This window comes from Vanessa atalanta, chromosome 2 (assembly GCF_905147765.1).
Source record: "Vanessa atalanta chromosome 2, ilVanAtal1.2, whole genome shotgun sequence".
Taxonomy (NCBI): domain Eukaryota; kingdom Metazoa; phylum Arthropoda; class Insecta; order Lepidoptera; family Nymphalidae; genus Vanessa; species Vanessa atalanta.
Genome location: NC_061872.1, coordinates 442927 through 455472, shown reverse-complemented (window position 1 = coordinate 455472; position 12546 = coordinate 442927).

Sequence of the window (12546 nt, the reverse complement as noted above, 5' to 3'; positions counted from 1 at the left end):
GAATAATATCAAATAACATATATTAATGTATAATGATAATTACAAAAGTTATCATTACGTTCATTTATCAATTTCAATTAAGTTATCAATTTTTTCCGTAGATTGGAATAACTGACAAGCGAAACATCGCTCTTTACACTTGTAATATTGTAATGACTTTATAATATATCGTAACAAACGACGCGAGACAATTTTTTATTCAGGTCATAAATAAAATAAAATAAAATGTTCTCTAAATGATGCTTTAACCACTCTCGTAAATGTGCTGCCTACGGGTTGAACCAAATCGCAATATTACTGTTTTTACAAAACTAAAAACATAATATAATCAAATAAGGAACAGCTATTTGAATCTTATAAAATGCAATAAAACCTTCTAGTAAATCAATTTGAGTACCTAACCGCAAAAAAATCCGGCGTCGGAAATTCGCAGCCTCCGAAAATCTGCCACCGTACTAGTTTATTATTACTATTTAGCCGATTTAGAAATACCAATAGTTATCATTTACTGTTTCATACTTATTAATAACAATTTTAAATTGTTTTATATACATAATATTTTAACATAAATGATTAAAACAACATTGAAGCTCCAACAAATTATAGTTTATTGTGTTCATAGACCAGTTAACCTATTCAAAATTCTACACTTAACAAGACAAATGATATATTTAAGCATTAAACTACGTCCATAGCTTAATACCTTATGCAGTTTAAGTTGAGTACATCTAAATCAGCGCCTACGCAGCCCCCCGCACCGCGCGCGCAAGAGAAATGGCGCGACCTTGTTTCTTGACCCACTGCCGAGCGACGTCGCGGCCGAGCACCGACACACACAAGCTCACGCACACAAAAACATTTAAACTGAGTTTTCCGACGCTTTAAGCTAGTTAGACGGTATTAATAACGATATTATAAACTTGTTAAAATATTATTCGTCACTGTCTTACACGTGTAGTGCTACTGAATGAGTGAAAAGGATGTTATACTGACAGTAATTATTACTTTTTAATTACCATTAATAATCTATTCGGACGTATATTATCAGTAGAATTAGTGTGAGAAGTATATACTGCATATAAATAGATGTATATAACACGTGTTGTATATTTAAAGCACCCAAAATAATGTAATCATACACAGTTATATATAGTTGTAAGTTGGTATAGCGGTTTTTTTAAACAGGTCCACGACTATAAACACGGTACTTGGTTTAAATTTTTCACTTGTGTTGACGCGAGTGTAATGTTTTATCGTTTTAATGAATCGATTCTTCTTTTTCGTTACCGTGCTGTAATTATGAACTTTATGTGAGGGGATGTTATTTATAGTATCGACATTTCAATTTCAAATGTGTTTATAACAATGAAGTGTAATTAATTTTACCGAATGTCTGGCTTTATCGATTTTGTATTCAAGTATACAATCGATTTGAATTAATTTTAATTAATTGTTGTTTAAAGTCGTTGTTAAAAACTTAACATTTTTTTATTTTAAAATTTTAATTAGTTGGTATAACGTACACGTTATGAACTAATATTTATGGCTAAGTTATATTCTATTGTAATTAAGAGAACATCACGGGTTCGAATCCGTGCAAGCACTACTCAGTTGCCATTGGTGTGATGTCTCATAATAATTAATCTTTCGTTGCAATTAACGAATATATCGCAAAGAAACCCTTTATACATCAAAAGAAACTGGCATATAAACAAGAAGCGAATAATGATGCCAATATGATGCAAGTAATCTATATATATAAATTTGGACTCGAATCCGCGAACAACGGTAATGATGGCTGAATAACTACCACTGCTCATCGATCATCATTACAAAAACAAATTAGTGCTATGAGGAAGTACCTTTATATAAATCTCAAGTTGTAATTAACGATCTTATCTATTCAGTTAATAGGCTTTTCAAATATGAAATAGAAAGTACTAAAATGTACAAAAAAAAATTGTTTAGGCAGCTCACCTTGCATTCATTGATGTCACATTCATTTAAATTGACTACTTCGCACTGTTATAAAATGGTTTCCAGTTTTTCTATTTTCCTAGGACACATCTAAATAAACCTCTAAGGTTCTTTAGTGAATATAATAAGTAACTGAGAAGCTACGGGACCAAATTAATATGTCGGTTAACATACATACTATGTAATTACTGAGTTTCTTGGTGGTTCTTCCAGCTGGCTCGTTCTTATATCGCATCGGTAGTAGCTTTACGTTTCATATCATTCTTAAAATGACGATTCTTAAATATCCTTTATTAGACTAGTCTAATAAAGGATATTTTGATTTTTATTAATAGACTACTTAAGTCAAATATTCCTTGTTTAATCATCATAGTTGTGTTTAAAAATAACAACAATAATGACCTATAACGTAAAAAAATATAATATGAAAAATATATTATTTATCATTAAATGACACTTTTAGTTCCATCGATAGGAACATATTATTGTTAAAAAAAACTGAGCAAAGTATACATAACATATTAATTAAACAAATATAATTTATAGTACAAAATATAACATAATAATTACGATTAACATTTATAAATAAAACCGCGTCAGATATTCCACATTGTCCTGAATACCAACACTTAAAAATGGTTACCCTGTAATAACCTAACGATTGAGTCAACACACTTCGCGAATTTTTTGTTGATACTTTTTTACAAACCGCCCATGGAATGATCAGTCAATAGAAACTAGGGCGACGATGGTTGACTATCATTAATGAAATCATTACTTATACGCATACAAACCAGGTCGCTGTCTGACATGTTGTAACTTGTTATTTTCGGGGATGAATGACGCAAATTGATTTGCAATAACATTCTTTGAACACCATGAATGAGTTCCACCAATTTATATAGCAGTTACATTCAATATAATGCCTTAAGTACCCGATAGGTTAATTTCGAATACTTGTTGTTTTTTTAACGTTTCGGATATTTTTATATTGTGGTTGGCCCTACATATTCGGCGACTACTAGAGATAGTATGTTCCTCCTACTTATCGACTGTACATTTACACACTGTAAATTTTTCGTCCGCCCTTACGGTGTCTCCTGCGTCGTGCCTTGGCTTATGGCGTTATTTGGAGGCCGGCAAACAACGTGCAACATTTTATTTACCCGTATAATTGCCTGAGAATACCAGCGGTATTATGTTTAAAGATTTTGTAACGTAATATTTACTCCGAAAACTTTTTTTTGGACTACATTCCGACTCTTTGACCTAAAAACTGATTTTTAGGTCAAAGAGTCTAAATAAATCAGAAAAAACAGCTAACAGTACACATATTTAAAAAAATATGCTACATAAAAATGTTATTTCAAATTAGGCACGGAGTTGTCACTCGTATTTACTTCATACTTTTTTTAATTTTTTATATTATTCTAGATATTCATCGTCGTGAGTCGTGCCATTTTGCCAATTAATAAAATAGTTATTAATATAATTTATTTTATATCATTAACATTCAACTTCAATTGTTATTTTAAAGAAACTACATTCCATTGTTTTATTTTTTTGACAAACAAAAGCCTGTATCGAAAAAAACAAATATATCACTTTAATATCAAGATATAAGTACGGTACAGTAAAAGCTAAATTAATATTTACACATTTTCAGCTGTAAGTATTGAGTATTACGATTGCAATCGACTCTTGTGTGCATAAAATTAGCATTCGTCGCTCGTTAAAAAAAAATACAGCCAATAATTGTTCCCTATCAGCTCGCTTTATAACATCACAATAAATTGATATAAAAATACCATAACATTACACTAAAGGAGAATTATGTTCTTTAAATAAATACAACATAAACATTACGTAGTACGTAAACGTACGTAAACATGTACGTAGGTGTTAGAGCTGAGCAGAGCAATGTTGGGGCCATTCCAGTGTTTCCGTTTAAAAGGTAAGCCTGCCAGTAATTACAGACGCAAAGAACAACATTTTTATATTAATAATTTAAAAATTTGTTAATAATTCTCACATTCCCTTAGTTATTGCCAGTGTCCTTAGCGGAACTGATAACTTATCAAGTGATCAATTCGCTCGTATGCCCCCAATTATATATATATATATATATTTATAAAAATATTTAACATAATAAAAATGAAATAATTGGTGGGTAAAAAATTACATTAAACATAAATTTATTTCCTTGAGTGATAAACAAAAAAATATGTTAATATTGATTTTTGCCGTTACGATATACGCTCGTAATCATGAAATTTAAGTTTATGTGTGTTTTATATACAATTTTAATGTAGGAGTTAACTTAATCAATATTTATCTTTCCCTATTGATGCATATGAATCTTACGCTTAAAAAAACCTTAAATAGATAAGGCTACACAACACAAGAAAAAAGTGGATTTCGTATTCGTTCATTTTCATATAGAACATATAAATTTAATTGAATGTATTCGTTTATTTATTTCATTTGAGAGAAAAAAAGTAACTACTGAGTTTATTTTCGATAGAATCTAAGATCAATAGCCTATAATTGATATTTTTTATTATTGATTCGTTGCCATGGAAACGGTGAACATGGAACATTTGAACGCTGTTCTTATATATTTTTACTTAATCGCCTCAGTCTGAGCGTTATCATTAACTCAATTGTTATTTATATTTTGAAGTTATACTTCACAGATCATCTTATTTACAATGTTTATTTTACTACAAATTTAAATTGCCAATGTTTACAATTACAAATTTAAAATGGTGAGCGTTTTAGTATATTTTATTTATCGTGATAATAAAATAATTATTGTATTGTAAATTTATTGTTATTAATTATTTGCATACAATTAAAAACTATTTTAAATACGCTGAAGAAGTAGAACTGGAGTACTTAAGTGGACGAACGTTTTTTTTTATTACTCACTTCTATACGAATATAACAATAATTTTGTTTAAAAATAAATGTATTTAAAAAATAAAACCGTTATTTGGGAAATTTAGTGAGTCAAATTTGTATGTATATTATGTTAATAATGTCATTGTTAATAAAACATGAGGAATAAGTTTTTGCTCCTCTGTGAAATTCGTATAATTGAACACACGACCTTTTGCACTTACGGTAAGGCTGTATCTTTGGCTGCTTCGTTGGTCTAGTAGCTGTATATAAGGCAGAGCTATGTGTTCAAACCCCAGATCCAGTCGATAAAAAGTAATTAGTGTTTTCTATGGAAAAGTTCTTAGTAACCGTCTGGAGTCTGAAAGTTGGAAGTGTGTACACTCCCGTGCCTCGGAAAGCACTAAAAGCCGTTGGTATCTGGTTGGCTTGGTCGTTCGCTGGTCTCCCTTGAGATTGGCCCGTGACTGAAATCGTTCAGGACGTCATCATCATCGTGTTCTTCTTGGTCTTCTTGTTTGCTTTCACGCGGTTTATGTCTAAAATACTAAATATTATGTCAATAGGGATTATAAGTTTTAGTTTTTTTACGTAGATTTTCTTGTCTTTATCACTTATAGTTTGAATTACGAGGAATTTTTAGTATGGAATTAATTTATGATCATTTTGTTTAAATAAGCTAACGCTTTTTATTATGTTAATCGTTTAAGTCGGATATAATCATGCCACCTGACTGCTTCCATGGCGCGCGTGTAAAAAGGTATATCCAATTAATGGACCGTGGAATTGTTTATTTCAAGCAGTTCTAAATAAATGTCCGCGACCTATAATAATGTGTTAAATACTTAATGCTACAGAGGCCACGCCGAGGAGGGTTATATTAGTGAAGATTGTGTTTGGATCTATTGTATTTTGATATATATAATACTCACAGTAGATCAACAGCTAAAAAATAAGTCTGTCATAAGATAAATACTACCAACAGCGAAGATACGTACTTATGAATGAAACTCAAGCATGCCGCTTTTTAATTATCGTAAATAAATTGTAATTGAAATATTAAGGCTGGAACACACCGATGCCTAGAAACGAAGCGATAACGATTGCGATAATTCACGTATAATTCATGGCTACATTAATATGGCAGGTATACTTCACAGTCGTTTAGTAGCACGTGGCGCGTCTGTAGCTAAAGAATCCGCGTTACGGTCGCTCTCGCTACGCTTGGCCGAGCTAGTGTCACGCGACTAAATGCCCGAACGGAGACCAAGCAACATACAATCCCAAATCGCAAATAAATACACTTGGTGGTAGGGCAGCGTGCAAGTTTGTTTACCACCCGCTTGAAACATATTCCACCACCACACAGCAATACTCAGTATTGTTATGGTGAGTAAGCCAGTATGGCTCAAGGGATATAAAAGCTTAGTCAATGTCTTTGAGCGGTGGTCACCAATCACCAGTAACATCAGGTGGCCTATTTGCAGGTCCGTCTACCTATTTTATATTTGAGAAATACTGCGTGGTTACTATACTACGTACATCTGTTGAATCTAAAATAATATGTTCAAACAGGCCTACAGAGGAAAGTGACCGCGGATGCATTTTATAAAAAACAATCATATACTTACCAAAGTATAAAAAATGGCTATTGCAGAAGTTTCAAATGGTAGTAGAATAATAGTTTTAGAATCCAACAAAGCCTGGAGGTACATGGGCTTCCTTTACGTAATAAAAAAAGGTCTTAAGAGGACTATACGGAACTATAAATTCCAACAAGTTCTTCAATCGTTGTTTTGTTTCATGATAATAAGCGATTCATAATTGATTTGTTAAATGATATAATTGATTTGTCACTCTTAATTAAAAATCAGTTTTTATATTTGATATAATATATGTATATACTGCTTGAGATATTACCTAACACGTAAGTGTGACCGATTCCTTATGTAATTTACGAGAAACACAATTTACAGCTCCCTATTTTATGGCCTTATAATTCCCAAATACGTATGTAGGTCTTCGAATAACAGAAATTGTTTTCTTAAACATAATAATGTTGTCACGTAAGTATGCCCAGAGCAGCTGAGTCCGGACGATAATCATACATCAGGAGAAAGGTCACGCTAGGATATTATCGAATAATTTCACTTGACGGCTCCTATTAACATTCCCAGTTCAAACGCATCGAATCTAAAATCTAGACTTGCGCTGCGCACGTGCTGTTGTTTGTGGGCGTGTGTCTCCGTATGTTGACTTACTACTGTATCATGCGCTCATGTGTGCGTTTGTTAGGAAAGCTGCGCGGTAGGTATTGAGATGTATTCGATGTGTGATGTCAATAAAAAAAATAACAGTGCACATAAATTAACGCGGAACATTGGTGATCAAGTGGAAATCGATAATCGGAACAGTTGTTAAATCTTTAAAACATTAATGAGTATTTAGTTCTATTAAATAGTTTTTATTCCTTGAATATATTATAATTGTCTATGCACGTGATTCTATATAGTTAGATTAGAACATTTTACATTACATTAACAGCCTGTAAATTTCCCACTGCTGGGCTAAGGCCTCCTCTCTTTTTGAGGAGAAGGTTTTGGATATTCCACCACACTGCTCCAATGAAGGTCGGTGGAATACACATGTGGCCTAATTTCTGAAATTAGACACATGCAGGTTTCCTTATGATGTTTTCCTTCACCACCGAGCACGAGATGAATTATAAGCATAAATTAAGCATATGAAAATTCAGTGGAGCTTGCCTGGGTTTGAACCCGAAATCATCGGTTAAGATGCACGCGTTCTATCCACTAGGCCATCTCGGCTTTACATTAGAACATATATGCTTAAATTAAATTAATAAATGACCTTAATAATTTATCTAATGTTTTTCATATTAGGTTTTAAATTAACATGGTTATTTTTATTACTATAAGTAGGTATTTGAAACGAGATATTTACTACTTTTTTTTTATTCTCGTGAACAAGACATTCGTAGATAATGTCGAAATATAGAGCTCCACCAAATCAAAATAAAAAACATGGTAAATATCCCATTTCAAACACTTATAGTAATTTATCATATTGTTTTAAATATATATTAAAGCTACACTACTTACATCATTAATTAAAGCTACAATATTTTCAACTCTACTTTAATTTTACATTGGCAGAATGTGTTTGCGCATAAATAAAGCAGACACCACAATTAAAAAAAAAGTAACCTAAAATGTCAACCGTGTCATAAAATGGTATTAAATTTAAATATACAGTTGTAAAAAAAATGGAAACAAATGTTTGAAAATACATTTGAAGTTTAACTTTATAATTATTTGTACCCTCAAGTCGAGCCTGAGGAAATTTAGCTTCAAAGACTTGTACGACATATAAATTTACTCGTAAGTCGTACGTTTGTAGGTGGACAGTTTGTTACGTATTTTGTATTTCGTTTGTTATTTTAGGAATGTTATTGCGAAGCTAAGAGACGATGATGTTATCTTACGGTACCTCCAGTGGGAGGGCCTACTTCAATTTTTCCGATACATTTGGAATCACAGTTATCTTACGAACATATCCGTTTTGATGCAACAAAAACCAAATATCATATTTATTAAGTCATCGTGTTTAGATCTAAGTTTTGACAATAAGAACCGTTTATAAAATTATTCAATTAATAAAAAATACAGTAAGTTGGTCTAAATTTCATAGGATTTAGCGTAGGTCTCTTCCTACACCCTAGAATCCTTATATTGAATACCAAGTTTGTCTAGCGTCGGATTATATAGCTGCCGATATTAAGTTCCTGTTGTCATCCTAGGCTTTTATAAAAAAAAGAAAGTGGTAATTAATTAAATGAACGATAACTTTATCTCTATTTATTAAAAGAAAAGTATCACTTTGCAATTTTTATTGAAAGAAATAGCGATGTAAGCCATTCGATAAATATATGATATTTATTGTATTGTATATTATGTGTATTTTATTAGAATATGTCGCGTCGCTTGCAGCTTGCAGGACGCGTGTGGAGGCGATTTGGCGCGATAATCATTGAATTATATTTTTGTCTTATCTCGGGAATGCATTATCTCAATCAACGTAGTCAAGACAGGTTGCTGTTTAGACAATATGTCCGTTTGATTGCTGAAGATAACTTAATGCTCTTTAAAAGGGTAACTTAAGAATTCAAACCGTAATATAATATTCTTACGGAATGTTTGAGAAAATTACTCAATAGAGAGTTGTATGATTATTTTAAAGATAAATAAAAATAACATTGATTAATTCACATTATTATGAATATATTATTAGAGCTACTTAAAGCGACAAATAGACGTTTGCGTAATATTTATAATTATTAGCATTAGCAGCCTGTAAATTTTCCCACTGCTGGGCTAAAGGCCTCCTCTCCTTTTTTGGAGAAGGTTTGGAGCATATTCCACCACGCTGCTCCAATGCGGGTTGGCGGAATACACATGTGGCAGAATTTCGTTGAAATTAGACACATGCAGGTTTCCTCACGATGTTTTCCTTCACCGCCGAGCACGAGATGAGTTATAAACACAAATTAAGCACATGGAAATTCAGTGGTGCCTGCGTGGGTTTGAACCCGAAATCATCGGTTAAGATGCACGCGTTCTAACCACTGGGCCATCTCGGCTCAATTATAATAACTAAGTACATATATTGAAATTACAGAAACTTAATAATTTAGCATTATTTTGATTTTTTTGATGACTGATATAGGTAATAGTGCGTTTTTTTACTGACCGACTTCAAAAACAAAGACACTCTCAATTTTAGTGGTTATTTTATATATATTCAGATATAATTCCGTTATATATAAGATCTGCAAATTTATTGTTTGATCGATCTGTTGTTAATTGTAAAGATCTGATGAGTTTCGTTGACAGTGAGACAAATGAAATTATTTTATTACAATTGAATGGAACTATAATTGTTTTTTAATAAATGTACACATTACTGCGCTAAAGCTCATCTCCCTTTGAGGCGAACGTTTGGATTCGAATCCTTTACGATATCTTTATATATCGTAATATATAAACAAGGAATTGTACATTTCTTTACGAAGTATCCCTTTACCACGGAGTACGAGATGAATAACATCAACAATTAAAATGTGGAAGTTTTGAATCAGTTATCTTAAGTAGGGATCCAATTGATCTGAACCTATTAAAAAAACGCAATAAAAATCCTATCGAAATGACGTTTATTAAACTGTATTGAAAAAAGTGTATTATTCCATCAGATGTAGGTCACTACGGCAGGCGGGTTGTATATGGAATGTAAATAAATATGACGATTACTTTAACGCCGTCCGCTACTAATCTAAACTATTTATCTTTAGTCCATAGACTACTTATATCTAACTGACGCAGCTAAATTAGGGTTGTCACCTGTCAAATCAACATTTTTACATGTACATTTATTTTCCGACATATACATTCATTTGTTTCCTGTGTTGGGACTCTCGGGCTTTTTCGGGTTTGTTCGATTAATCAAGGGAATTAAACAGATAGCTCTGAATTCTTAAAAATCGTAATTTTTTTGAGAACCATCTTTGAATAATACCAAATATTTTTGTGGTCTAAATAATAAATTCATCAGGGAAATGCTGCTAGCACTCTTGTCAACATTCCGAGCGTTCACTTTTCCACGGTCGCTCTTTTTGTTTCTTATTTGTATGTAATTAAGACCTTAATGTAAATAATTCTTTGAATAAAATAATGTTCTCAAATATGGGCTTGTGATTTAATAAACGAAAAATGTTTTTAATCTCCATGATATTATTTGACAGATAATTTTATGGAATTTATTCCAAGAGGTCTTTTTCACACACTTTAAAAAAAAACGCTCTTTACTAATAGAATCTTCTAAACCAAAATACTCCTGCTACTACTGCTGCTTTTCTCACGTCATACTGCTGTTTTACCTTGCCCACCGGTGGGACAACGTTAAAACAGTCAACCCTAAAGTATAAGTCGATATTCCGGTTCGACTCGTATGATAAATGCGATCTGCTTTCCATCTGTGTTAAGTGAATATACGTCAGTATTTTATATCGATAAAATTGTATTCGGAACTAGTTTGATAAGCAATAGTAATCATATTAAAGATATCTGAATATTTCCTCTCAAATTGGTATTTATGATGTGTAGATACGGTTTCGGCGATAAAATCGTTAATAAGCGTTTTTTGTCTAATAAGAAATACCGGTACACCAAACCGAATCTAGTTTATTGGTCCTAATATTACTATTTATCGTAGGGGTCAGTGCTGACTGGCTACCGCAAAAGTCAGTTATTTGAAAATAAATTATTCCTTTTTCTTACAAAAGGTAAAAATAAAAAATAATAAAATTAAAATATAATATATTAGTATGTACTTTCCTGGAGGTCATATTGATTAATTTGTAATTTAATTCAACTTCTTCAATTTGTATGTATGTATATATATAAAGATCAAAATTAATTTTAAACCAGGTGAAATCAACGAATTGACCTGACATTTTGCTGAACGGTGCTGGTGACAATATAATCTAGCATGTTAAATATTAGAAATAAACGCCAATATTGAAATTTCTTCTTCCACTTTTGGAAACATCGTCAGGACACTTGCAAGTGGCGGATGGGTATCATCTACATGGGTATACCAAGCCACATCGAAGCAGCGTGGTGGAGTAAGCTCCTAACCCTTCCAAAAGTTGGCCTTTGACAGTAGGAAATTAATTAGCTGTTACTTTACTTTACTTTTATCAATGTTTTATCCTTTGAAATCATTAAGTGTTAAAAATTATACGAGTAGTCAAACTATAGGTCTTGGTACAGCCTATCCTAGCTTGTCTGACTTGTTAAAATAAAAGAAATAAAATCCTATTTAGAATACTAAGTTTAAATCCATATTGTGAAAAAGCCTTATCATTATGTTCTATTGACGACGTTTGACGTATTCTATCGACTTGATAGAAGCAAAGTCCACGGCAAAAACTGTAAATAACATCTAATAGAACGACTTAGCAACACATCTTTCGTAATAACGAACACACAAAACCATTTACCGTTAGTAAAATCGCAAAAATTCAGCAAATATAAAAGAGTGCCATCGCAAAGTGTGTCAGCTCGGTAAGAGCGAATGCGGGAACAGTTAGTTCTGACTTTTACTTTTATGCTCGCCCCACCACGTGCGTGTATACACAGAAACGCCTTAAACTTTACCAATAGAAAAACAACTAGGCTATGTTGTATAAAAACGATTTCGTTATTTAAATATTTACAATACGTTCAGTTATTACATTTTTAGGCTTTCGGTTGTGATAACTAGGCACTGATTATTTCTAAATCAAAACTAAGATATTATTATTAAAGTAGGCTCATGAAAGCAATTTAATGTAAGCCAATCACCAAGTTCGGAAAGTAGATTTTACCGAGAAGAAACTCAGTAACTCTTATCACACAATTAACAGAGTATATCAATAAAGTACAAGTAAATTTATATATATCCTGCTTTAAAATCAGCAATACTAAGTCCTTCATAATTTCTCCAATGTTAGCAAGGAATGTGAAGAAGGCACGAAGGAGATTGATTGGTTTGTATAATACTAGAACATGTTTTGATTAGCCCACCATCTAAAACAACATTGATATTTGA